This window comes from Macaca mulatta, chromosome 11 (assembly GCF_049350105.2).
Source record: "Macaca mulatta isolate MMU2019108-1 chromosome 11, T2T-MMU8v2.0, whole genome shotgun sequence".
NCBI lineage: Eukaryota > Metazoa > Chordata > Mammalia > Primates > Cercopithecidae > Macaca > Macaca mulatta.
This window is the reverse complement of record NC_133416.1, coordinates 12,578,850-12,606,815: the sequence shown is the minus strand read 5'-3', so window position 1 is coordinate 12,606,815 and position 27,966 is coordinate 12,578,850. Positions and strand designations below refer to the sequence as shown.

Here is a 27,966-nt window from a genome sequence, read left to right as displayed (position 1 = left end):
CCAGGGCAGAGAGGTCCAGTGTTCCTGTGTTTAGGTGTTTGAGCTGCCTTAAGAGGCTAGGTCAGTTCTCACTGGTGTCTTCAGGGCTTTAGGCCTTCGGAACAAGCGGGAGGAAGCACGACTTTGGAGAGCTTTGGAAAGCTCAACGGACTTCAGGGCCATCCCCTTGGCAGGAGAGAGCTCCACTGGAGGCGAGCAGGGTGCCCTGCAGGCCTGTGCAGGGCCCAGGAATGTACGGACGTTGTGAGGGCCACAGGACACAGATAGGTCTTGGTTCACAACTGGTGTGATGGCCACGCAGCATTTCTGGCAGGTACATGAATGCGGGGACTTGGGTTTTGGGGTGTGTGTCCTGGTTGCCTAGTTGCTTGGAAGACCCCTATTCAGACCCCAGCCTGAGTTACCGTGACAGGCCTCCCGTTTCACAGGCCACAAGGAAGCCGTGGCGTCAGTCACTCGGTGCCCACCAGATGTCAGATGTGCGTGTGTATCTTCCCTGGTCTCGGAATGGGTCTTGTTTTGAGGTTATAGTAAACGTTCTTTAAGAGGGGTTTTTGGATTTTTTGTTTGCGAGGAGGCAGCAGGGAGAGCTTGAGCAGTGAGATCCCCTTCCCAACCAATGCGATTTCAGATCAGAGTAGGTAATTACGGCAGCGGAGCTGCGAGATCACCTTCCCAACCAATGAGAATTCAGATCACAGCAGGTAATTAGGGCAGTGGGGCGGGTGGCAGAACCCTGAACTGTGGCTGTTTCTGGTGTCTTGCCCCCGCGGACAGAGCGTGCTGGGGCCTCCGTGGTCCTCTGTGGGGTGGGTGGAGCGCATGAGCTGGGTGCTGCTGGGCCGTGGCTGGCTCCCCAGCCCGGGGTTTGTGCAGGACTCCTTCTGAAGACAATTTGGAACCCAGAAAGCAGCACTGAGGAGAACAGGTTTGTGCGTTTCTGGATCCTTGGTGCTTCCCAGTCTCAGACGCTGCGCAGGCTCTGAGGGGTCTCACCAGGGAGACTTGCACAGTCGGCCCCGGGGTGGAGTGGGGCTGCAGCGGGTCTTGCAGGAGCCGGAAGGTGGGGGTGAGTGTCTCTCACAGGACCTTTCAAATGGGCCCAGCAGGATGCATCTGTGGAAATGGTGCCACCTAATGCTGGGCTGTGGCCAGCAGGACCTGAAAGGCTACAGCGGGCTGTGTTTCTGCTCTCTTGAGAGTCTCTGCACAGTTTTCCTTGGTTTTTGTCTGTTTGGAGGACGCTTCCCCTTTTCTTGGGCTTTCCTAGCCTTCTGAGCTTCCTTGTTAAGTATGACAAAGCCCTGAGAGGGCATTTTTATGGCATAATTATGTTATCCTGGTGGCTGGTTAAATGACCTGCAACTGCGGGTGACTCAATAGCTCTGAGGGTGTTCACTATCCAAGACAGAGGTGGGAAGGAAATGTTCAGACAGGCGTCAGAGGATCTGTTCTCTGCTTTACACTGGGGCCCTGGTTCACTGACAGTCTTCACACTCCATCCAAAATGGGGATAATGAAGTCTCACGGATTCGGCGTCAGCTGAGAGCTGCCTCCAGCACAGTCCTGTGTGAGTAACAGTTTGTATGTTTGGTGCGAAGGGCGGGTGTCATTTGATCTTATTTGTGGTGGTGCTTATTGGTGGCTTTTCCGTAAGGAATTAAGACTTTATTAGCTTTGGCAAGGGAATCCTGAGTGATAAATTGGAAGAATGTTTCAGGAAATTCTGGAACCTGCAGTGAATCTGGAATCTGTTTGAAATTGAGATTTGGATTCTCATGATTTCCTAATGCTACCCCAAAACCCAGTAGTTGAGACAGTCGTAGAGCTTCAGTTGTGCTGCCCCAGTTCCCCATTTTAAAAGGAACACGTTGCTTTCATCTAGAATGTTCTGAGCTCTGAGTGCTGCTGGCGGAGTGACCAGCCCTCTGCATCAGAGGGGAAGCCAGGGCTGCGCTCACGACGTCGCAGCAGCTGGGAGCTGACCCTGGACCTCAGGCACGTGTGCTGCTGACCATTTTCTGTAAACTCCAAGGGTGCAGTGGTCTCCTTGGCGCTTTACAGTCTTCTGAAGCTTTTGAGGTGTCTGCACCTTACAGATTTTTCCGAAGTAGACGGCCTTTTCCCACACCCTTGTGCTGAGTTTTGTCAGAGGCTGGTGTGTGGGAAGCACCACACCCACATTCTGACAGGGAAGACTCTGGTGCCCAACTGAGGTCAGAGTGGAAATTTGTTTTTCCTTCCCTCCAGTCTGGTCCAGCTGCTCCCTGCTTGGCCGGAAGAAAATCATGCTTATCCAAGTCATAGGCAAACCCCCTAAGTCAAACATTTGTCTTTTTTCTTTATTATACCAGTTTAGTTTATCTGTGAATGATAGAGAAATGTCTTTTTAGGGGAAAATTAATTTCTTTAATCACAGAGACCTTTTTGGATTAAAAACTGCAATCAAGAGGCTATTTTGTAATAAGATCTAGTTAAATACTACAGTTGAAAGCTCCTTGTATTAGATCTTAAACTTGGGCCCGGTGTGTGTCAGCACGCTCGTGCTCATGAGGCCAGGCTCAGCTGTGAACTACAGGCACGGTACATACTTTCTGGTTGCTTTTTTGAAAGTCTTACTGCTTGGCCTCTCTGACTCAAATGTCGAGTTACATTGATTCTGTTCAGAATGATCATCCTTCTATCTAGGGTCCAGTCATCTTCCTCTTCTTTGTCTCCTACAGTACTGTGTATTTAATAGTCAAATATTTTATAGGTTATATGGGTGACGGATCTGTTCATTAGGAAAACAATGCCAATTTTTACATCATAATGGACTTGTTAAATGATTATGTTAGTATAATGAAGTTTACATGGCAAAAGAGGCTTTGCAGATGTGACTGTAACCGACAGTGAGATGGGGGAGGACCCTGGGTTGTCCAGGAGTGGTCCAGTGTCCTCACATGTGCCTTGATGAGAGGGAGTATGAGAGTCTGCCTCAGGAGGAGACCTGAGGATGAGATAGGGGCCAGAGGGCTGTGGGGCTGAGGGCAGGGCTGGGGCAGGGGCCGGAGGGTCATGGGGACAAGGGTGGGGCAGGGGCCAGAGGGGGGTGCAGGGCTGAGGCCGGGGCAGTGGTCGGAGGGGTGTGGGACTGTGAGCCAAGCTGCATGGTGTGACCTCTATAAACTGGGAGACTCCAGGCAGGAACACAACCTACTGACCCCTTGACTTCAGCCCTGGGACTCCTGACTTCCTGGGCTGAGAGGAGGTTTGCATTTGTGGTAATTTGTTGCAGCAGCAATAGGAAGTTAATGCATTGTATCTGCTCTTCACCTCCAAACCTTTGAAAAGTAACCGTGTTGTATCGGCCTTTTGTGTGCCCTAAATTCTAATGAGATGGTCTGTAGAAAGTAATGGACACAAACGATGGCAGAACAGAAAGGTGGAGAGAAGCAGTGTCTTCTGTGGTTCTGTAGTTTGGGTCTGGGAAGTTAGATTTCGGTCAGAGTGTGTGGTCTTGTTCAGTGTATACCTGGAGTACTTGTTCAGAGCTCCTGGGGGAGTGGTCTTTAACACTGTTAGGATTAAAGCTTCAAGCACATCAGAGAGTTCCTGAGTCAGTGTTAGGTGACCTTCGAATAAGAGTTGGCATGTCGAATCTGCCCACTTTACTAGTATGAAGCAGCAAAATCTTTCTTTTTTTTTTTTTTTTTGAGATGGAGTCTCATTCTGTCACCCAGCCTGGAGTACAGTGGTGCGGTCTCAGCTCACTGCAACCTCCGCCGCCTGTGCTCAAGTGATTCTCCTGCCTCAGGCTCCAAATTGCATGATTTATTTTCCTGTTTTATATACTTAGTATATGAAAAGTCTGCAAACTTTATTAATACAAATGACATGCCAGAACTTATGAGAATCCAGCATTTTCCCATGCAAATTAGTAGTGATGTGGAATTCTGGGCTGGTTTGGTTTTATAAGACGTAGCGGTGGATTCTTTGCCTAATTTCTGCGGAGCTAACAATTGTTAATCACCCAGCACTCTTGCCTCCCCCAACAGCTCAGGTGAGGGGTGCTACCCCCGCTGTTGTGTTGACAGGTGAGAGACTGAGGCTTAGATGAGCAGGTGACATGTTACTGTCCAAACCCACCCACCCCGTAGTTTCCTGCCATGGCTCAGTTATCTTCCTGCAAGAAAGGATAGATGCCCTGATGCTGGGTAGAATTCCTTGGGAACCCCTTTCCATCCTCCAGGGAGTTCTTGCTTTATGGTGGTGGCTCACGGGGAGGCCTCTGGCCCACTGAGAATGTGATTCATATTGTAACATGACTGTCTCTCTGTCTGGCTGCTGTCGATTGGGTGATTTGTAAGCACATTTATTGCTCACAGTTCTGGAGGCTGGGAGGTCCAAGGTCAAGGCACCTGCAGATCTGGTGCCCCAGGGCCTGTGGCTCACAGTTGGCAGCATCTCACCGGGTCTCGCATGGCAGCAGGCGTCTCATCAGGCCTCACGTTGTGGAGGAGCAGGAGGGTTCCTTCAGGCCTCCCAACAAGGACACCAACCCCAGTTCTGAGAGCGGGGCCTCCCAAAGACCCTCCCCACCTCTTAGTTTCCCATTGGAGATGGTTTCAGCATGAGGTTTTGGGGACATTCAGGCCAGAGCCGTTGCTCTGCTGTGGTGTCAGGGCTGCCATGGCATCACTACTGCAGCAGAGCCACAGCCTCTCATCTGCATTTGCTGCAGGAGGAAGATGCAGGTGCCTGTGCAAGTTGGGGTTCAGTGCAAGAAGTGGAGACTCTCTGGGAGTCTTAGCAGGAGGAACCTAAGGGCTTTGAGAACTGACACCTTAGGACTGTAGTTTTCTTCAGACTGTTAAAACCTTGGTGTGTGACCATACTGAACATTGTCTGAGCCTTGTGATCCTGTAAAACTGATGGTTAAGACATTCCCCCTCCCCACAACTGCGTCCCCACTTTTACTGCAAGAAGCCCCTTCCCATGTGGCTTAGGCTGACTTTCGGATGACCATTTACCGAGGACAGGGCGAGACACAGGCCTTCAAATCCCCCTTCTCTGCCTTATAAGTGATTAGCTAAACTGCCTGTTCCCACTGATGAATCAGAACAAAACGCTTGTTAGACAAATCTTGGTTCCTCCTCTTCTCTCCTTACCCGAGCCTGAGGCCCCTCTGAGGAAACCTCTGATCCCCAATCAGCCACCCCTTCGCTTCCCCAACCGCTTCCTCCTGGCCTTGTTTCCCCTTCCCTGTGAAGGTGGGAGCAGTTCTGGCTGCTCTGAGATGCCAGCAGGCCTGCCTTTGGAGCAGTGGGCACCTCCCACCTTGAAATGGTTCTTCGTGGTGCGGTTGTGCCTAGGGGATTGGACTCGTCTTTGACTGTTGACTTCCGCAGAGGACGGTTAGGGTGGGCAGGAAAGAATTCTCTGCTACAAGTCTGCATTTCAGGCTGTTTCCAGAAGTGGGAATTCTCATACCCTGCAGTCTGGGAATGGATTTCATTTCCCAGCTTCAGGTGGAGTTGAAATTGAGTGAGGCAACCCAGCACATATCTGGAGCCAGGAACTAGAGCCGTTTTTAAAGTGGCAGTTTCTCTGTAAGATTACAAAAAAAAAAAAAAAATGCACTCAGCACATTTCTTTCTTTCTCCCATGCATTTGGCCTTCTACAATGGGAATGGTGGTTTTTTGAAGCATGGATATAGTTTCCAATTTTGGAAACCTTAATGTAGCTTCTTAAAATATTTGCCTGATTATCTGGAGATTTACTAAACCTTTGGAGTGGTAATAAGTTGATCTATATGACTCTGCTTTCTATGATGCAATGAAAGTAGTATAATTAAAACCTCTGCAGCTGGGTGCAGCAGGCGATTGGCCAAAACAAATTCTGCCTTTTGGTTTTCTTGAACCAAACAAGGGAGTAGAGTATAGGCTGAAGTGGCAAATTCATTTCAGAGCACGCCAGAGCCATCAACAATTGAGCAGCCTTCTCAGGTGAACGTGTAACGTGCCGTGAGTCTTTTTTTTTTTTTTTTTTTTTTGCGATGGAGTCTCCCTCTGTCGCCCAGGCTGGAGTGCAGTGGCCGGATCTCAGCTCACTGCAAGCTCCGCCTCCCGGGTTCACGCCATTCTCCTGCCTCAGCCTCCCGAGTAGCTGGGACTACAGGCGCCTGCCACCTCGCCCGGCTAGTTTTTTGTATTTTTTTGTAGAGATGGGGTTTAACCGTGTTAGCCAGGATGGTCTCGATCTCCTGACCTCGTGATCCACCCTTCTCGGCCTCCCAAAGTGCTGGGATTACAGGCTTGAGCCACCGCGCCCGGCCCGTGCAGTGAGTCTTGACAAGCCTGCCTACTGATGTGTGCACGTGACACCATGGAGCCACACCTAGGAAGATGTGGTTTTTGTAAGAAGCTTTGGAAATCCAAAGTTCAACTTAATTATCCGACTTTGTTACAGAAAAAGCTTTGACCAAGATGACCAAAGACCTGATTGTCTCATGGTCGAGACGTGGTTGTAAAATTGCCCTTACTTGGTGCCCATCAGTGTTGGTCCACAGTGATACTCCTCCCACCTCACTGAATAGTTTGGAGACTGAAATGAGACTGTGAACATCTCCTTAAGGTGAAAAGGGCTCTGGGGCATCCGGGAATATCCGCACACCCGTGACCATTCCCCTTTAAGGTGGAAAGGATGGCTGGGTCAGGCCGGAGCATCCGCACACCCGTGGCTGTCCTCTTTAAGGTGGAAAGGGCTGCTGGGGTGCCCAGCAATATCTGCACACCCGTGGCCATTGTGGCTGTCCCTCTTTCTGCTCAGTCACCTCTGGGTTCCCGCATTCAGGCTTTGGGACACTCATGAGCAGCTCATCCCCCTGGGCTGGTGAGGATGTAGTGGGAGGTTGTTCTGAGGCTCTGTCACCGTCTGCCCTGTCATGAGCTGGGCAAGGCAGCGGCAGTGACCCTGGAGGAGTCTGGTTAGTGAGGGCTCCGGCAGGAAGTGCCGAGGCTTGAGGTGGCTCTGCCAGTCGTAACCAAATGTCTTTCCTCTTATTTCCACGATTCCTTCTAGTTCTGCGCCATGCACTGCAGAGTCTCTGTGTGTCTATAAATACACATTAATTACGATACAGGTGTCTCTTTCCCCTCTGGGGCTGGGCCTAGGTAGTGAAGTGCAAGACCCCCTTACTGCTGGATGCCCACCAGCACGAGGCACTGCCCGCCCTGCTGACGAATGACTACAGCGAGTCCTGGAAGCTCCCTCCTGAGCACCTGGCCTGTTGACGGTGTACACGGGAGATAGATGAGCTCCCCTTGCCCCACCCTGAGCAGAGACTGAGGAGGTGGCGGCAGCGCTGTCCCCCATGGTGCATCCTGGGAGCATGGAGGAAAAGTCTGTTCATGCTTAAAACAGCCCATCCTCAAAAGCAGGGTGACAACCACATTTACATCTGGAATCTTATAAAAGGGCCCATCTCTTTGAGAGAAGAACGTGGCATGTGTGTGTGTACCTCCTTTTTTTTTTTTTTTTTTTTTTTTTTTTTTTTTTAAAAAGACAGTCTCCCTCTGTCACCCAGGCTGGAGTGCGGTGGTGTGATCTCAGCTCACTGCAAGCTCTGCCTCCCGGGTTCACACCATTCTCCTGCCTCAGCCTCCCTCCCGGGTAGCTGGGACTACAGGCGCCCGCCACTATGCCTGGCTAATTTTTTGTACTTTTAGTAGAGACCGGATTTCACTGTGTTAGCCAGGATGGTCTCGATCTCCTGACCTCGTGATCCGCCCGCCTCGGCCTCCCAAAGTGCTGGGATTACAGGTGTGAGCCACTGCCCCGGGCCATATGTGTGTACTTCTTTACAAGTCTTGCCCGACCTTTGCATTTAAAAATTATTGAAAAACTTAATGTACCTGACAAGAACTTTATAGGTTTCCTCAAGTAAAAATTTGAAAAAGTTAAGTGAACACATAATGGATTTATTTCTATGAGTCCCACACTTGGATTTCAAAGGTGGGCAAAACATCTCAGTTCTTCAGCCTGATTTCCGTGGAATCCTGAAGGAAACGTGCTGACGTTGCTGCGCGGATTTTGTTATGTGGCAGTGACAAGTGGGGCTGGTCATGAAACAACTGGAGCGATCCCTGTCCTTTCTGTGCTCCTGTTGGACACTAGGCACGTGCTTGGGTGTTTTCTGTGTGTATGGACAAGATTAGGATAGAATTTCCGGACGATCCACACGGTGGTATCTTCTCCCTTTTCTGTTATAACGTGTCTTCTGCTGCTTCTACATAGACCAAGTATTTCTCTTGCCTGTCTACATAAACGCTGTTTAACAAAAACTGTATTGTAGACATGTGAAGCAGAATTCCACATTATAAAGCAGATAGAGATAACTGAGTATACTGTTTTGTGGAAGGTTTAAAATGATTTTTAGCTTTTTCCCTGAAAGAGGGAATAATTTTAAGTTTTTCCCTGAAATAGGGAAGAATGAAATGGGAAAATTTTTCCATTTAATTGTTAGATTATATTTAATTATTTGTTAGATTATTCATGTATTGCAAGGGAAAAAGGAACTACATCACCCCATGTACCCAAGTGAAAATTTAAAGGGTATGGGCAAATTCGTTTGAACTCCTTTAAATTTTTTTTTTTTTTTTTTTTTTTTTGGACAGTCTCACTCTGTTTCCTAGGCTGGGTGCAGTAGTGCAATGACAGCTCACTGCAACCCCAACCTTCAACCCCAGGCTCAAGTGATTCTCCTGCCTCAACCTCTCCAACTGTTGGGATTTACAGGCATGAACCACCACACACAGCTTATCACCTCTTGGACACTAACTTTGAGTTTGGGCATTCAGTGAACTATATTTTGGTTAATTCCCAAAGTTTCTCACTGTTTATCTTTAATTTGCTAAAAATCTAAATGTATTGTGAAATGGATTAGATTTCCTTAGCATTCACGGATTCCCTGTTAATGGGGCAGAGACGTAGAAGGCGTTCGGACATCATCAGGGTTGCAGTTGAGTGCTTGCCCCGTACACACTGGAGCTCTGGGCTCTGTGGCCCCACGGGGGTCCTCTGTCCACTGAGGGGGCTGGGTTACCTGGAAGGTCCCTCCAGCCTCTGCGATTTTGCCCTTTTCAGGTTACCATCTCCTCGTTGTCCTGGACAGCATTGCCTTTCGTTCACTGACCCACGAGTGAACAGCTGGCCAGTGGCCAGGGCTGCTTCCTTCAGCTGGGAGGTGGTGATGTGATTTCACTTCTGTGGAGCTTGGTTCTTGGTGTATTAGGGGTTCAGTTGTATCTTGATTTTTAATCTGCACCTCTGAATTGCTCTTTTGATTGCAAAGAGATTGCTTGTTGGATTTGTTTCTGAATATTTCGTGGATAACAGGAGAACTTTGCTTATCTGTGTGTTCCTTTAATGTGTTTTTGCTGGGCATGTACATGGGTGTCTTAGCCCTTAGCCCACTTTCTGTGTGTGGTAGATTCATTCTAATCATTTATGTGAAGTCTCTCTTGTATTAAGGCCAGAGGACGTGGGGTGCCGTCTCCCTAAACTCGGGGGAAATGGCATTGTTCTGCCTTCCTCGCTGGGAACGCTGGGGTTTCCAGGTGTCTGGACTTGGCTCCCACACTGGGAGAGTGGCTGTGGCTTCTGGAGCTCGTTTTGTGTGGGACCAACTCCTTCACTTGCTTTATTCCCCGCTGTCTTTGCTACTTTATGATGAAGGGATGAGGGAGTTGGGCCCGGGGGCCAGGCCTGTGCCTGAAAGGCTCGATGCAGAAACTCCTCGTGGGAAGGATGTTCCCTGAGGGCAGCTTGGAGTCTTTTGCTACTTTTAATAGAGAAGTAACTATTGACATGGTTCTATTCTGCTAGTGATGTTTCAAAATAATTGGTGTAGAGTTACGAAGACGTCCGAGACACCCATGATCCACTCCGGGCCAGTGCCAGTCATTGTGCTGAGATGCCTTCAGACCACATTCAGATGCCAAAGATTCTTGCTTGGTTATTCTCAAACTTATGAGAATCTAAAATACGGGCCATGGTGTGGGTTTTCTTTTGAGCCCCCGTGCCTTTGCTTTGCAGTTTGGGAATGAATGACTTCATCAAGGGGAAAGAATTTGAGGAAGGAGCCTCTGAAGTTAGGAGGGGGTGGGGAGGGGCGGGGGCAGAGGGAAAAGGAGTTGTAGGGGGAGGAGCCAGGCTGGGGCTGGGGGGTCTCCCCATGATGCTCCCCCACCCCTGGCGCGAGGCCCCAGGGAGGGACTGACTTTCCCACAGGAAATGTGTATGATTGCGTGTCTGTTTTGTGGGTTGGCCATTTGGATTGAGGGAATGTCCGTGTTGTGATTCTTTATTGATTCGAAGGTTGAAAAGGTTTGTGCTCAATACAGGGGTCTCTTAGTGCGATGGGAAACATGATCACAGCCATCTGCGGGGTGGGAAGGGTCCTCAGTGGTGGCCGGTGCTGGCCTTCACCTCCCTGGGTGAGCTGCCTTCAGGGTGGGAAGGGAGGTCCTCTGTGGTGGCCGGTGCCAGCAGGCCTTAGCCTCCCTGGGTGAGCTGCCCTCAGGGTGGGAAGGGAGGTCCTCAGTCGTGGCCGCTGCCGGCCTTCGCCTCTCCGGGTGAGTGCTGCCCCATCCCTGGCGTCTCCGACTCCTTGCCTGGCACCTTCCTCGTTGGAGGCCGTGATCCATCAACCTTGTCCATGCGTGTCCTGCAGACTAGTGCTGACTGCAGGTCCAGGGGTGGTCAGAGGAGGCCAGAGGAGGCCCTCGTGATGCAAAGCTAAACACTGAATGAATGCGCTGCTGAGTGCATGAGCCGCGTCAGCCCAAGAGTCCGGGTAGGAGGGAACTGCGGGGTTGGAGGGAAGCCTGGACAGATGGATGCTTTCCTTGGCCCCTGGGGGCATGGCCAGGTCCATGCTCAGACCCTCCTGGTTTCTCCCATAATTCCATAAATAGCAAGGGAAGGACTCGGGGCACCCAGGGACCTCATGGGTATAAGCTGTGTCCTCGCGTGGCCCCAGCTGTGGCCAGTGACGTTATTCTCTTTAACCTCAGGCTTATTTTGTATAAAAACACAAAGGGACAGAAGTAGTTCAAGGGCCTCTAAAGACTTACGTAATTGCTAATAGGCCTACTTTTATGATTTCTTATGTATTAAGAGCAAATCATGAAACAAACTCATTTCTGTTTGAAGAAATCTTTACTGATCTCATTTTTGTGGAAAGCAACATTGATTCTTTGCTTAGTGAGAGCGTTAGTGCCCTCCTGCCCAGCGCCGCTGTCCTCGGCACACACCTCTGTCCACTGGTCTCCATTCATCTTTCCGTTTAGAATTGTAGGAGGGGCGCTGGGATCTTAGGGCTAGAAAGAAACTCTGAAGACCACTTGTTTTAGGGGCAGCTTTTAGTCAGGGCTCTCCAGAGAGACAGCCAGCCAGCCACGTGTGCGTGTGTCTCCAGGGGAAGGCTTGCTGCAGGGGCTACAGAGTCCAAGAAGTCCCAGGACCCACAGCCGGCAAGCTAGAGTCCTGGGACGGTGTGGCTTGAAGACTTGAGGAGCAGAGGGTGCAGATCCCACCCGGGTCTGAGGAGCTGAGACCCAGGAGCACGGGTGGCAGAAGACGGATGTCACTGACCCATCAGCCAGACAGGTGGAGTGAGCCCAGTCTTCCCTGCCTTGCTGTTTTACTCCAGCCCTGGGTGGATAGGGTGGTGCCCCCTACACCGGCGAGGATGGGTCTCCACTCAGTCCAGAGGCAAACATGCATCTCACACAGAAATAATGCAGAACCAGCCATCTGGGAACACAAGGCACGCTCAGGTCGAGGCACAAAACCAACGCCGCGCGTGGCCCTGACGTCTGCGTGTTCGCATCACTCCACGCGCATTGCTCGGTCATCGCCTCGGTGAGTTTGTAAGCTCGTGTGGTTCTGGGGGTCTTTGCCCCGGGTGGTGGTGGTGACAGGCTCCCCACTGCCCCAGCTCAGGTGTGGAAGGTGATGCCACCAACGGGTCCTTATTTCTCAGACACTTGAGCGGGTGCTCTGTGCAGCCAGTTCCACCTGCAGCAGCATCTGTGTTCCCTACGCCGATTCCATTCGCAGTGTGTGCCTGCCTTCTGTTGGGGTGCAGCCTTCCTTCAGGGAGGAACTGTGTCCTGTTCGCCTATGTCTCCTGTGGTGTGTATCATGGCTGAATAAGTAGCTATAGGATACCTCGGTGGCTGAATGACAGGTTCATTGGAAGGAAAACTTTACACTTTTTTTTCTTTTTGAGATGATGTTACACACTCAACGCCCAGGCTGAAGTGCAATGGTATGATCTCAGCTCATTGCAACCTCTTCCTCCTGGGTTCAAGTGATTCTCCTCCCTCAGCCTCCCAAGAAGCTGGGGTTACAGGCGTCTGCCACCATGCCTGGCTAATTTTAGTATTTTCATTAGAGACGGGGTTTCACCATGATGACCAGGCTGGTCTTAAACTCTTGACCTCAGATGATGCACCCACCTCGGCCACCCAAAGTGCTGGGATTATGGCCATGAGCCGCTGCACCCAACAACTTAATACCCTTTTTGTTTTTGTTTTTTTTAATCATAATGGGCTTGTTAAATGCTTACATCAATGTTTATTTTTAAAAATGTTATCTGTGACCTTTCAGCTTTTCATAGCACTTCTCGTGTGAATATTTTTAAAAAAGCCCTTTCATTGTGGGGGAGAAGGAGTTATTCCTTTCAGCAGAGAGAGATGGAGGAACAGGCCTTAGTGGGTCTGAGCACAGGCAGTCACCCCAGCCTTGGTGCTTGCTTAGGTCTGTTCTCCATTCACCGTAGCAGCGTCCACTGTCATTGTCAGCTTGTAAAAATAAGCTTCTTCCTCTTTCTAATCAGAATGAACAGTTAGTTTGTTAACCGTCATGTTAAGGTATCAAGAATGATGGCTTTCAGGCCTCAGATATGACACAAGTAGTAAATGCAGCTGACCCTGAACGACATGGGTTTTGAGCTTCGAAGGATCACTTATGTTAATTTTTTTTCCAACCTAACCCTTATTGAGAAAACGTGGCTTTGTGGAGGGCCGACGTTTCCTACATGCGGTTCCATGGGGTGGCCGTGGGATCCTGTAGATACGTAGATTTGGGTAAACTCGGGGAGTGTTCTGGAATCCATGTCCCTGTGTATACAGAGGGACAACTGCAGCTTTTTAAAAGTTTGTGTCCTGCCTTGTCCTAAAAAGGCTCCAAGGTGGATGCAAAATTATTTCATTCTTTTGGTTTCCTTGGTGGGATATTGATGTTTATTCTTCAGTGTCTAAAATCCTGAGTGAAAAGAGTTGGTGCTTCAGGAACAAAGCCAGTCTGGAAACACATACTGAGATATCCACCTTTTCTTCATGGTTTCACAAAAGGTCATGATCATATTTTATTCGGTTGAACCGTAGCAAACTGCCAATATTTGCTGTTTTTGGCCTACAAAATGGCAAGTTCATACAATATTAAAAACAAAGGCTTCCTGGATGGGGAGAATAGGAATCGGTAAAAACCTGAAGTTGTCTGTCATGGCCTGTGAGTCACAGGTAAATAAACCTGTGTGAGGGGAGGTTGGCTGTACAGTATTTTCTTCTGTTTTGAGACTGTCAGAAAAAGATCAGTTCTATTCCGTTGGGTCCCTGCGCCTCAGCTTTGCTGCAGAGGGGACTTGCCATTATACTTCGTGTCCGCAGTGCCCAGGAGGCTGACGCCACATAGAAGACCTATAGGTCGGTGAACATGAGCAGGCATTGGACACGCTGTGCACCTTGGGATGCATCTGAGAAGTGTGTGCTTGCAACAGGTCTGCGGTGAGGGCGTGTTCCATCTCCTCTCTCTTCTCTGACTTTGCAGACCTTTGAAGTTGGTCCCCTGGAAAGTGAAATTAGTTAATGCTGATGAGCTCGAGGTCAAAGCCGGAATCAGGCTCATCATTTCCTGCAGTGTTCACAGCAGCAGGTCGTAAACTCGACATGACCTGAACCCAGAGAGTCGAGGTTCCGCCCTGCTTTGTGACTCGGTTGTGTGTGGTCTTGAGAAAGTGAACATGGGTTTTCTTGATTCTGAGGGGGCCGAAGAGACCCGCTCTTCACTAGGGGTGTGAAGCATTGGACCTTCCCATCAGGAGGCAGCAGGGACTCGAGAAAGCCCCACATGCCCTCCAGTTCCCTTATGTTGAAATGGTTTGTAGTGGGCCATGCCGGGTCATTTTCGGAGGTAAGTGGGGCGTTCACATGGAGGTATACACTATTCTTGGTGTCAGGTGCGAGAGTTGAATTTGTAGAAGCTGTACAGATAGGAAAGAGCCTGGCAGGGAGTGCTGTTTACACGGAACCGATTTAACGCGAGGTCTGCGCTCTCCCTGGGTCCTTGTCTGACCAGTGTCTCCCAGTCTGCAACGGGATGTTCACGTGACTCGGCGCTATTGTCCCACTCTGTAGATGTCTGAGGTTCCGTGCGCGGTTGCTGTTAGAGTGAGTTGTGATAATGAACTGAAACAGTGAACAAACCCTGAATTGGTTAGCACTGGTTCCACGGCCACTTCTGCCATGGTTGGAGTCATTCATATTAAAGTGTGCTGGACTCCTACGCAGAGCTCTGAATTCCAGAGACCCTTTAACTCGGCAGCTAACCAGCTGCTTCCTTCAGAAGACATTTGAGTCCCCTTTACCTGCCAGGGTGACCCTGGGAGTTTGAAGATGAGTGAGACAAGCCCTCCCCGTCTTGTGGATTTTACTGTCCAGAGGGGGAGACAGATGTGGATGGTGAAGGAGGCCCTATCAGAGGTCAGCGCACATCGGTTTTATTTCTTCAGCACTTACTGTGTTCAGGCGGTGTCCCGGGCCATGTGCAGAGCATCTGGGGACCCTGCCCATGGCATCCCAGGCACAGTTAGCATCTGCGCCATCTTCATACTTGGCCTGAGTTTTGGGGGAAGTACCGAGGACGGCTTCTGTCTTTGCCGGAGAGGGTTGGAAGTCAGGGCAGCCCTCCACAGGGAGATGATCGCCAGCTGATTCCTCAAGAAAGAGAGGTGGTCCCCACATGGGCGGAGCAGGGCAGCATGCACAGACCTGGCTGTGGGGTCTGGGGCAGGTGCATCTGAGTGGGGTCTGCTGTGAGACAGCAGGGGTGAGGTGTGAAGGCAGTTGGAATTTACAGGATAAATTATCACTAAGGCGATGCTCGGTTAACAGATAAAATCGGGACTCTCTGGGGTAAACTTGGACTTAAGGTTACCCTGGGCATGGGTGTTATCAGGCTCTGAAGGCAGAGATTTAGGAAATTGGGGCAGAGCTGAGCCCCAGACGAGGATGAAGACCACCCTTGGGGGGATGTTGAATGAGACAGGGGTGGAAACCCAGTGAATGTCTTGGGGTCAGTCCAGCAGGAAGGCAGCAGAGGACACCAGTGCCCTCAAAGGCCCTGTGGATTTTACAGGCATGAGCCACTGCTCCCTGATGCTACTGGTAAAATTTCTAAGCAGCTCTCTCTCATACCCACTCCTGTATTTTTTTGTTTTTAAACCAGGTTTATGGCTGTATTTTTTCCAAGAAAACTAAACAGTTACCTGTTTGAAGTACAAATAACACCTGTTTAAAAACCAAAAATGTCAATTTGCACAGAAGTTTCCAAATACCCAGCTGGTTTGAGCCTTGCATTGCAGTGTCACTACCTGCTCTTCAATTTCTACACGATGTATAGATAGCGAGGCAGGGACAGCTGGTACATCTTCAGGTTTCGATTCTACTATCTTGGGCTATATTTTCATTTATTTTGGCACACCTGTGGGTGTGGGGAGCAATGCCAGGTATTTATTTTGAAGCTTGTCAAAGGAACAGTTGGGAAGATGTTCACATTTTTAGAATTTTCATAGTAATAGTTATAATTTACAAAGTATTTAAAATTGTGTAGTCATCATTCTGCTTTTTGCTAGATGTACCCCTCAACAGGGTTGCTAGCTATAATTCTACATCACAGGATTCAGAACAGTACCCTTTTGGAGCAGATGCCTGTAATCGAGGAATTCCGCCTAGTCAGTTCACTTTAAGCGTGTTTAAAAGATTTTCTTTATCCTAGTTGGCACCTGTGGCTATAGTTGGTTTTCACTGCTGTGGAATATTCCATGATGGAAACAGTAATTCATCTCTTTTTGATATCGGTGGACATCTGGATTATTTTGGGAGAGTGTGTATGTCTATTCAGCCTTCATTTTTTCAGGATTTTTTGTAGAAGATAGTGTAACAGTGTAATATCCTCTGCTACGGAGCCAACACGAACCCTGATTACAGCCACACAGACTCTCACACAGACTCTCATGCCTTGTTACCAGTACACAGAACCAGTTTCTTAAGTTGAAACCCAGTAGCAGATCCTGAAGTCATGTGAACTTGTCCTCCGATCTTACACTTGGAAATCACTTTTTATTACTATGTCTGCTAATTAGGAAGCATATCAATTATACAGAAATCTGAGAATGTATAATTATACGTTTATAACACAGAAAAGCTTATTTAATACCCCGGAACACATGGCTATGTTTTTCCCTCATGCCCCACCACTGTTTTCTTTGCTTGAAATGTGAAATGACACTTGAATACAGTTTTCAAGTGACTGTTAGACTGACATAGTTCTTCAGAGACAGCGCATGTAAAGCACATGGAGAATTTCTGTTTGTGGAATGTGATTTCCCGGTCGCCTCATTCAGGCTGTCGCCGCCTTCCCCTGTGGCCGCCTGCACCGTGGGACGTCTGAGAAGGTCCCTGTTTCATCCTCTGGAAGTTCTGAAAAGGAAGGAGGAGAGGAGGGCGTCTCACGCTTAAAGTGAACTGACTAGGCGGAATTCCTCGATTACAGGCATCTGCTCCAAAAGGGTACTGTTCTGAATCCTGTGATGTAGAATTATAGCTAGCAACCCTGTTGAGGGGCACATCTAGAAAAAAGCAAAATAATGACTACACAATTTTAAATTCTTTGTAAATTATAACTATTACTATGAAAATTCTAAAAATGTGAACATCTTCCCAACTGTTCCTTTGACAAGCTTCAAAATAATATCCCCTTTATGTTGGTCCTTCGAGCTTTTATTTGGAGTCTCGGCTGCCTTAGTGGTTGCTGCCTTTATGTCCCTAGCTTGTGGCTTGGTCCTTCTGTCTAACTCACAGGCAGACAGATGGATAGGAAAGTTGTGTTCAGCCAACAGCTTGATCATACTCTCAAGGCTCAAATCGACTGGGTATTTGGAGACGTCTGTGCAAATTGGCATTTTTGGTTTTTAAATATGGTGTCTTATTTGTACTTCAAATGGGTAACTGGTTCTCTTGGAAAAGAGATAGCCATAAAGCTGGTTTAAAAAAAAAAATGGGAGTGGGTGTGAGAGAGTGGCTTAGAAATTACACCAGTAATGGCAGGGCGTGGTTGCTTATGCCTGTAATTCCAGCACTTTGAGAGGATGAGGCAGGTGGCTCACCTGAGATCAGGAGTTGGAGACCAGCCTGGCCAACATGATGAAACCCCGTCTGTACTGAAAATACGAAAATTAGCCGGGCACGGTGACGGGGACCTGTAATCCCAGCTACTTGGGAGGCTGAGGCAGGAGAATCACTTGTACCCGGGAGGCAGAGGTTGCAGTGAGCCGAGATCGCGCCACTGCACTCCACCCTGGGGCGACAGAACAAACTCTATCTCAAAAAAAAAAAGAAAAAAAGAAAAACACCCCGGTAATGGAAACCTGACTGCGTCATCTGTGATGGAGATGGCGGATTATTTCACTTTTAGTGACAGGATGAATTGGATATGTTTGCAGTATTGATCTTGACAAGTGAAATGGTCAGAACCAAATGTGCCCCTCAGCTTGGGCCTCGCGGTTGGCAGAAGACTCTGGCGGGCAACAGACTGGAGACTCGGAGACCGAGGGGAGAATTCTCACGCCCTGACGCTGTTGCAGTCACTGCTTCTGGACTCCTGCTGGAGTGAGCGGCCCCTTCGCCTTGCAGGTTTTGGTGCAGTGGAGACCTTAGGACCTGCCCCTCCTGGCACACCTGTGAGTCTGGTGAGCAGTGCCAGGGCTGAGGCATAGGTGCTGAGCCCGGAACGTGGGACGGGAGAGGCTGCACACACCGGGCGGCAGGCATCTGCTCCAGCAGCTGGGGTTTCCGCAAAGGGGCGGGGCGATGGTTTTCTTCCTTGAATTTGGGTGGGGAGGGTGTCCTGGGGTACTGTGTCTGCACTTGTGTTGCTCTGAGGTCAAGGTGTGGCCCCGAGTCCCTGTCCCTCTGCCAAAGTGAAGGTTTGCCCATTTTCAGGTCAGATTTCCCTTGGGTCCGGGCCTCTAGGAGTGGGGGGCATCGAAGGGGGCGTGAGCATGGTGGACGCGCGTCGGCCTCTTCCTCTCCCCCTCCCCCCAGCTCCTGGGCTGTGTGTGAAGAGCTGCCCATCGTAATCGCCCTCCTGCCTGGTGTCTCGTTCACCACAAATCATTCTCACTGTGGACTTGCCCTGGGCTTGCCCTGGAGCAAGCTTTGGGTCTACGAGTCTCTGCGCCTGGACTTCCTCCTGGGACCTCCGCCACTGTCCCGAGGGCCCTGGTGCCACTTTTCCAGTGGGACCCAAGCCTTGGGCAACTGCGACCCCAGATTCGGTTGCTTTCCCTGACGTCTCATTCCAGCACGAGTGCTCACCTCACTCAGTGCAGAGCCTCAGGTTCCCTTGAGATCCCCAGACAGAATCTTCCAATTTAACAAGATCGTTGGTGACAAGATTTGAGCGGCACTGATTTAACTCAGTTTCCAGAATTTAAGTTCCCAAGACACAGTCCTGCTCCTTTCCTGCCCTCATCCTGTGTGGATGCGGGGTTTCTGGAGGGTGGGGCTGAGGCAGTGGCTGCTGTGGGATTTCAGTTTCCGGAGGGTGGGGCTGAGGCAGGTCAGCAGCAGGGGGATGGATGGCTCATTATTGTTCGTTCAATGCCTTGAGGGATAGCTAGGATTAATGACCTTTATAGGATTGTAGGTTTGGGGTTTTTTTTTTTTTTTTTTTTTAAGCGAATTGGATTTCATGTGGGGCAACCTACAGCAGTGTGGCCTCGCCACGTGCCCAGCAAGTCACCTGCTGACACTGTTACTGTGTGTGTTCCCATCATCCCACGAGGTGGCCACAGTTATCACCGCATTTTTCTGACATGAAACTTGGAGAGCAAAGGGTTTAAGAAACTGCTGAAGCCACACTGTCAGCGGGACCCGGGTGGTCTGACCTTAGACCCTGCATTGTTTACCCCTCGCCGCACTGTCAGCAGACCCGCGAGGTCTGGCCTTCGAACTCACGCTGGTTGCCCCTCCCTGCCACGTTGTGGGGTTTTTCCTGCTTCGGGGCAGCGTTTGATAGCTTGTGAAATAATACCAAGACTTACTACAAGTGGATATGCCATTCTCTGAGATCCAGAACATTCCTTGGACCTGGCCTTGCGGATGTCACGTAAGGGGAGGTAAAAAGCATTTTCACTGTGGTCATTGGGGCTCCTGAAATAGTGTTCTTCCCAGTGAAAGTTCACCATAAAAATCTGTTAACTCAATACTGTGAACAGGAAGAGGTGTGTTGGGCTCTAGTTAAATGTCTCAGAGCCACAGAAGTAAATGAGGGCACCTTCAGAGCACAGCCTCCTGGAGGAGGCCGAGGACGTTTGCCTGGAGGGTTTGCCGTGAAGCAGGACTTGGGCAGGGCTGGTCGGCCTGGAGAGGCCTCTGGCATGATGTAAGTTAGTTGAAGTAGTTGAGGGGTGGTGGCGTGAGGTCAGTGGTCCCCGAGGAAGCCCCTAACAAGGCCGGTTGCGGTGGGATGGAAAACTGCCCTTCAGTGGCTATAATCCTGGCTTCACGGGTCCGACATACATTCCTGCACTTTGGATATTTGGATCGCAGCCAGGTCAGATGGTCCTGAAAGGACATTCGGGCTGTGACGGCTGCACCCATTCTCAGCATCTGCAGGGACTTTGCGGGTGTGTGTTTCCATTTTCTTTCAGAGGCTCAGCACAATTTAATTCTCTCTCCCAGAGAAGTCTCGAGAAATAGAAGGACACGTGGAATGAAGGACGTGATTGAAGAGAGTGTGGTGTGGTCTTCGACCTTGTTTTGCCTTGGTTGGTGCTCAAGAACTCCGCCTGCCCTGGGCTGAGCATTTCTGCCAGGAATTCCTGCCTTTTATCCTGCCTCTGAGGCCCGTTGAGACACTCCAAGAAGCTTCTTTAACAAATTGCCTTTTCCTTTTACAGCCGTTGGATATATTTGCAGCAAAACAAAGGAATAACCCCCCAATGTGGTGATTGTTGGAACCGAACTGTCGATTCCCTCCTGGGCAGGGGTCGCCGCGAAGGATCACCGACACGAGATTCACAGCAGAGAGTTATTTATTACTAGCGCGCTAGGGTCCCAAGCTCTAAGTTGGCCCTGGGACCCCGACTGCTTGTTACAGGCTGTTTATATAGGCAAACATAAGTTCAAACACAGCTTAGGGCGCGAAATTCAAACAAAGCTTTAGGCGCGTGGTAATTGGGTCTGTCTATGGCCTGAGCAAGGTGTCTTGTTCTAATTGGTTAGAGCAGGACCTTATGAGGTTTTTTTTTCCTGGAGTTGTTGATTCCGGGAACTTCGAGGCAGGGTGGGACCCCATGAGGTTGTTTCAGGAATTGGCAGGGTGGGACCCTATCAGGGTGGGACCCTATCGAGGCAGGGTAGGACCCTATCCAGAGCCACCTGGTGTTAATTTTTTTAAGTTCTTTTTTTATGAGGCCTAGTTTCTAAGTTTTATGCGGCCTAGTTTCAGTGATTAAATGCATTTAAGTATAGATAACATTCAGTCTTGAAGGGCCTGGGGTTTTAATCATCTTTGGGTCATGTAACCAGTGTTGTTGGTGATTCAAGTCTCCTGACAGCTCTGTTCTGCCACGTTCCTCAGTTTTGAATGATCTTCCTGGTTGTACCTTGGAGCGGCGTTTGTGGCAGTAGAGAGGAGAGTGGTGGTTCCCAGAGGCTGGGAAAGGACAGAGGTGAAGCCTCTGCAGGATGCCAGTCTTCCTGGTTTAGGGGTTTCGGGCTCAGCCACCTTCCTGTGTCAGTGTAAATTATACCCAGGATCATTTTCACTCCCCCCACTTTAGTTGAACATTGGATTTTCAGGATGTGTGTGCCCACGTCACCTGGGCCATGATCCTGGAGCTGGGTGAGACTGTGATTCCTGGTTTTATAGAATTACTTGGGGATTATAAAAAATAAAAGCGCTTTGAGGCATTCAAATGTTATTTCTTGAACGTAATTTATGTGTAGTTCTTGGGAAACATTTCTCTGAGGAAGCATCTATAATTTTTGTTTTCTGCTGCTCAGTGCTAGAATTGTGCAACACTTGAGTGAGAGCGGCGTTATTCCCCTCCCTCCGCCATGCAAGCAAGATTAAATGTGCCTCTGGCTCCCCTCGGTCTTCTCGCCTGGTGTGGCAGTGTGCTGCCTTCCGTCTTCTCTCTGGGGAGAATTAGTGGTGTTTGTGTGTGCTGCTCAGCTCAGCGTGGTGCGGGTGAGGAGCTTGGTTTTGTTAGGTGATCCTCCCAGGCGCGCCTCCTGCCTCCCCAGGCCTTGTTCTAAACTGACAGATAACTGGTGTGTTTTGGAAGAGGACAGCTGCAGGGCAGGAGAGCGTTTGTTCAGATTTTCTCCTTGCACTGACGTTTGAGACCTGGTCCAGCCTGGGTCCCTCTACCACTCCCTCCCTGTAACTGTGTGTTGCAAACCACTCCCTCCCAGTAACTTTGCTTTCAGAGGTTTGGAAATGTGACTTAACTCATCTTCAATTTAAAGCATACTATTAAATTTTAATGTTGAAACTGATGTATTTTATGGCCTTTATTTGATTTCTCTTGATTTTTTTTTCCCCATATGAGACATGGCATCTTAAGGGAGACAACCTGGTTTTGGCCGCCTTTCCTAAGGATGGAAGTGAATTCTGAAAGCCCTTTAGGCAGCAAAATACTCAGGGAACCGTTATTATGGCTATGTCTGTCCACGTAAAGCGAACACGACTCATAAGCAGAAAAAAAATGCAGCCCGGGGGCAAGGTGAGCGCTAATGCTGCCTGTGCCTGGCCTCCCCGCCATGAGGAACAGAAGTGCAAGCGGAGGTGGTTGATTAGCCTCCAAGCCGGGTCTGCGCCCCCCTCACATCCCTCTGCATCTGCAGGGGCACAGGTCGTGCTGCCACCCCTCGCTCAGTGCCAGGGCTGATGCGTCAGGAACAGGCGGGGCTGTCCGCCCCTTGTTCAGTGCCAGGGCTGATCTGTCAGGATGCCTCGTGCTCATCTGGTCCTCGTGTCTTCATCACCAGCCTTCTGCTCGTACTGGGCTTGTTATTACCTTGGTATGGGTTGTGGAGCGGTGCTCAGTCCTCCGAGGGAATCGGCCCTTAGCCGATTCATATTCAACAGGACCGGGGAATGGGTGCTTGTTCCATGTCCTGGATCCCAGGAAGCCCGTGCCCTGGACCCTGTAATGCCCAGGGTCTTCCTGAGAAACCCCGGTGCCACTGGAGCACAGCCCGGCCCGGCCCCCTCCAGGCATCCCTGTTTCTCCGCTTTGTAACTGCATTTGTGTGTAGCAGGTCTTCCAGGACTTAGACGTTGCTTGGTGTGAGCCAGGTTTTGTGTGGAAAGAGGACAGGTCATAAGCAGAAGCCTGAGCCCTGGTCCGAGCCAGCAACCAACCAACCCAGAGCCATCTTTTATGCTTCCAGATTCTGTTGCCAAAAACTTACCCATGGACATTGAGGGTGATGCACTTCTGCTCCGAGATGTCTGTGGCCTCAGCTGGAGGGATGGAAAGGATGTGGAGCCTCTTCACTCCTGGCCTGGGCTTGGACCTGCTGTGCAGCCTCTCAGGGGCACCAGGGCCCCCGTGTGTCACAGCGGCCTCGGGTTAGTGGCACTGCCCCAGGATGTCCCAGGCTTCATGATGTCCAGGCTCCCCTGGCATGGCGGCCTCAGGTCGGGGGCCCTGCTCCGATGGACATCTCAGGCTCCATGATGCTAGGGCCTCCTTGTGCCATGGCGGCCTCGAGATGGTGGCACTGCCCCAGGGTGTCCCAGGCTCCAAGGCCAGTGTTCCTTCCAGCAAGGGAAAGTTGTACTGTAAGGTCTAGTCTCGGAAGGTGCCTGGGGTCCTATCCTTCAGAGCGGTCCCACGCCCACCACAAATCAAGCCAGGGGAGGCTCTGCCAGAATTTGCAGCTGTGTTTCAGGTGGTCCCACCAGGCCTCTTATTTTGGCCTAGCCATGTATAGAATTCTTTTTCTCTTTGGTTTTTTCGAGACAAGGTCTCACTTTTGTTGCCCAGGCAGTGGTGTGAGCACAGCTTACTGCAGCCTCGACCTCCAAGGCTCAAGCGATCCTCCTTCCTCAGCCTCCTGAGTAGCCAGGACCCACAGGCACATGTCCCCATGCCTGGCTTATTTTTGTTTTTTTGTTTTTTTTTTTTTTTGTAGAGATGGAGCTTTGCAATGTTGCCCAGGCTGGACTCGAACTCCTGGACTTAAGCAGTCCAGCTTCCTCAGCCTCCCAAAATACTGAGATCACAGGCATGAGCCACCGTGCTTGGCCAAGCATGTTTCTAATTTCAAAATTAAGAGGACCCAGAGCCAGTTAATGACGTCTCTACTGGAACATGCTGCTTATAGTACGTTAAGAAAAATCGTCCAGAACTTGGAAAGGGGCTGGTCAGACACAGTCCTTTGAGGTTGTCTGAGCCCCTGGGGTCTTTAACCATCTGGAGGGATGTACCATGTCAGACTCACTGTTGTCGATGGGCTGAAGCCCAGGTTTCGTGAGGTCACATGTCGGCTTGTAGGACTTTCTCTGGCAGAGAGATGCGAGTGACTTCTGTTCACTGAGAGGCTCATCTCAGGGACTTCATGGCCTGAGGGACGGCAGCCTGTTTGAGCTGATCAAGCAATCTCATGCTACCCTTATTTTTTGAAATGAGTGTGTGAGTGACTTTTCACACGTTCTTTGAAGCGGCTTCTTGCCCGTGTTATTTGTTAAGGAACGAATGCTTTTTTTTTTGATCCCTCATCCCCTTTCTTTGGGGTGTTCCAGTCTCGGTTCTCACGTGTTCTGCTTCTACGGGAATTTCTGACGCTGCTGAGTGTAGAAAGCACTGAGGAGGCTGTGCTCCTGTCCCCTGTGAGCCTTCCAGGCGGCCTCCTCTCCCCTCCAGGGAGTCAGGAGGAACCTTTCAAACCCTTCTTAATCTTGTTTTCATGTCTTTGTTTTAACAGATTTCTTGGCATCTTCTCCCTTATCCAGAAGTGAGGGTGAACGCCAAGTTATTCACAGGAGTCAAGAGACCACACACAGCCCAAAGTGACATTTGTTTCCCTGAAATGATTTGTGTGTGTTCACCTTAAAATGCAACTCAGCAAAACAGGTATGTTTTGAGGAATGACTTTAAATTACCCAGGTAAAAATGTGACAGTTCAATTTCATCCAGTCTGTGCAGGTGTCCATCATCCCTTCTGTGGTTGCGTGTGAGTTTATGTGACTTGTGGTTATTTTTGAAGAAAGAAAATCTGTTGTTGCTGAGGACTTCAGATGGTGCGCTGGGATTGTGTGGGGCGGACATCGGGGGCTTCAGTGTGTGGCTTCCTTGAAGAGGTTCAAATTAAGGCTGAGCGTCCCTACTCCAAAATGCTCTGAAACAAACATTCCGAGCTCCCTCATGACACTCGAAGGAAATGCTCTTCGGAGCACTTTGGATTTCAGGCTGGGGATGCTCAACCAGAAAGTGAAATATTGCAAGACCCTTCTTGTCCCAGGAGCTTGGATGAGGACATGTGGCCTGTGCCGGGCATCCCTGGCGTGCGTGGCAGCCTGGGCTCCCTGGACTGGTTTTGTAGGAGCCACAGAAGGAAAGAGGCTCAAAGTGGCCATGCCTGACTCCTGAGAAGGGCGGACCAGAAGGGGGTGGGCACGGAGGGCAGCAGCGGAGTCCCCAGCGTCTGGAGCTCCTGTCCCTGTTGGAGCTGAGAGCCTCCTTTAGTTGTGGCCTCTGCCCTGTCAGCAGCCACTGAGGCCTGGAGGGGAGCTGGGGGCTGAGAGAGGAGGAAGGATGATAGGCCTGCTTCTGGAGAGGGCCGGGATCAGCCTGTGCTAGCCTCGTGTGCTACTCCTGCATCCAGGGTGCACGGATTCCTCGTGGCGCAGCAGTTCCCGGGGTGCACAGCGCTCTTGTGTGCAGTAACAGCTTTGTCTCCAACCCTTGGAGGCAAGTTACCTTTTATTCCCCCACAGTGAAAAGAGGAAGAAAATCTTATAGAAATGCATTTGCTGGAATGTCTATTTTCCGATAAAACATCGTACGCTTAGGCTAAATCTGAAAGTGTCTCCTAGTGAGTCTCGTGTGTAGAGTAAGAACAGTTCACGCATATCTTAAAGCAGGTAGATCTAGGAACACAGAGCATCCCGATGCTAGGATGGAGTTTTCCACTAACTCTGGGAATGGAATCTGTAGAGCCTCGGGTGCTTTTGCACCATGAGGTTAGCCAGGTTAGCGAGGGTGCACTCACAGCCCCGCCTGTGCCGCATCCCTTCTGCTAGAGCGTCTGCTGGGGCCTGCGTGAGTCGCCTGAGCATTGCTGTTACCTTTTTCACTTGAGCCTTTTTACCGAATACTAGGATAAACTTGACCTCACATACTTTGTGGGGAGAGAGAGAAAAGTATATCTGGGACCTCTGTAATTATATGTTGGAAAATAGATTTGGGCAAAATATTTCTGCGTATGCGTGCTTGGTGGGCATGGGGTTCCCTGCCGCACCCTGAGGCACGTTCGCACATTTTGATTTAATCTTGAGCCTATGGCAACAAAACTGTAGAAGCTGGCTATGACTGACTTTCTAAAATCTAGAAATAAACATACACTTGGAATCATAATCTATTGGACTTCTTTGTAAAACCTGATTTGAGCTATCACTTTTGCTTTGTATAAACAATTTCATTTTTTTATGTAACGTGGCGTAGAATGAATGGAACAAATATTCAAACTCAAATTTAAAAATGAAGAATTGTTACCATTTTGTTTTTGTATCAACATATTGCTTCACCAAGTTTCTTATTATAATAGTTATACTTTCTCTGAATGTGGCACAATTGTTATAGAATTAAGAAGATTGGGCATGCTGACTTATGCTTGTAATGGCAGCTCTTTGGGATGCCAAGGCAGGAGGATCACTTGAGGCCAAGGAGTTCAAGACCAGCCTGGACAACAGAGCAAGACCCCATCTCTATAACCATCTCTATAACAGAAAAATTAGCTGAGTGTGGTGGTGCATGCCTGTGGTCCCTGCTACTCTGGAGGCTGAGGTAGGAAGATCACTTAAGGCTACAGTGAGCTGCGATTGCTCCACTGTACTCCAGTCTTGGCGACACAGCCAAGACCCTGTCTCAGAAAAAAAAAAAAAATCCAGAAATATCATTTTCTTTTTTAATCATCCCAAAAGAGAAATCGGTTTTTTCTAAGAATGTCAAGAGTAACTGATAAGATTCTTTCCTTGCATTGTTTCTCCTTTTCAAGTATTTAGAGTATTCTGTCCACATGGTCTCTCGTCATCTCGTTACAAATCAGCAGGTGTCTTCGAGGTTAGTGGTGTTTCTCTGTGTTGCACCTTGGAGAACAGCCATCATGAAACCTCTTACCATGATCGTGCACATTGTAGTCCCAATTAAAATCCTCTGTAGAGCGCCTGTGCTGCTTATTAGAGCAGAACTTTGGTTGTGCTAAAACGTGCATTCAGCTAATGGTTTTAAGTTCATATCTGAGATGATGTTGTATAATTCATTAAGCATATGGGATCAGTAATGATAGAAGATAATTCTGGCTGATGTCATTTAGAGGATATTTTTCACATCAAGTTAAAACTTCCTTCGTGATAGTCATTTTGGGATTCATTTAAATATGTGCTTTATTTCATAGCTCAAATTTTCATTAGTCATTTCATAACATAGGATTTTGAAAGCAGATTTGGCAAAACCTTTCTAACAAAATGTTTGCTTATGATGTCCCAGGGAACAGCACTCAGAATTGCTGGTAACTGTGGTACATTTTTAAGGCTGATGATAGAAGTCACGTGAACAGTAAGGGCTTCTTCGTGAGGCAGATGGGGTTTTGAACCCTGACCCTCCTGATACGCCAGCCCTGACCCTGGCCTTCTCTTCTCTCCTCTCCACTGGGAGATGAGAAGGTGCCAGCATCCACCTCACAGGCCGTCCTGAGAACCTGGGACTAAGGGCTTGTGTTCCTCTTGCAGGTGGCGCAGTTGTGAGGGCTTGACGATACATACACTGCAGGCTGACAGTGTCGGGATAATCCAGTTTTAGTTAAAAGGTGGGATTTGCTTTGCTCCCGTGCGGACCAGGTGCAGTGCTGCTGTTGCAGCAGGTGTGCGGATCCTCTTGGGGTGGTCAGGTGGACAAGGAGTCACTGATTCCGATTCCCAGGGTTAGATGTGAGGGAACCATGGACCTCATGTGTTCAGAGGGAAGGGGAGTAAAAAGCTTCCCTTGTAATTCCAGGACTGTCTGTCCCAGGAATGCCAAACCACTGGCTTTCACTTGATGCTGTCGTAGGTGGCACTGTATGGAAATGAGGACTCATGTTCCGCATACCTGGGCCAGTACCCGTCTCCCTCCAGGGCCGTGGCCGAGCCCTCCTGATTTCGCTGGGTTTCCAGCCTGGGGATCTGTAAGCCCAGTGACGTCTCCGGTCTCAGCCCCCGCTCCCCTTGGGGACAGGAGGTGGCTTCAGGAGACTGGTGATGAATGCCTGAATGAAGCCGACTTGTGACTGCAGTTCTAAGGGCCTCCCTGGGTGTTAGATGTCAGTAAATGACACCTGTGTGTCGATCTCATGTGATGA

At 49.6% G+C, this 27,966-nt stretch overlaps 1 long non-coding RNA gene across 1 annotated transcript; it reads left to right on the top strand.

Moving 5' to 3' along the window:
- The first annotated feature begins 1,433 nt into the window (after positions 1 to 1,433).
- Positions 1,434 to 25,985, top strand: LOC144332789 (uncharacterized). The gene is made up of 2 exons (XR_013400899.1): positions 1,434 to 1,570; positions 24,334 to 25,985. It is a non-coding gene; the product is annotated as an uncharacterized LOC144332789 (long non-coding RNA).
- The last annotated feature ends 1,981 nt before the right edge of the window (positions 25,986 to 27,966 follow it).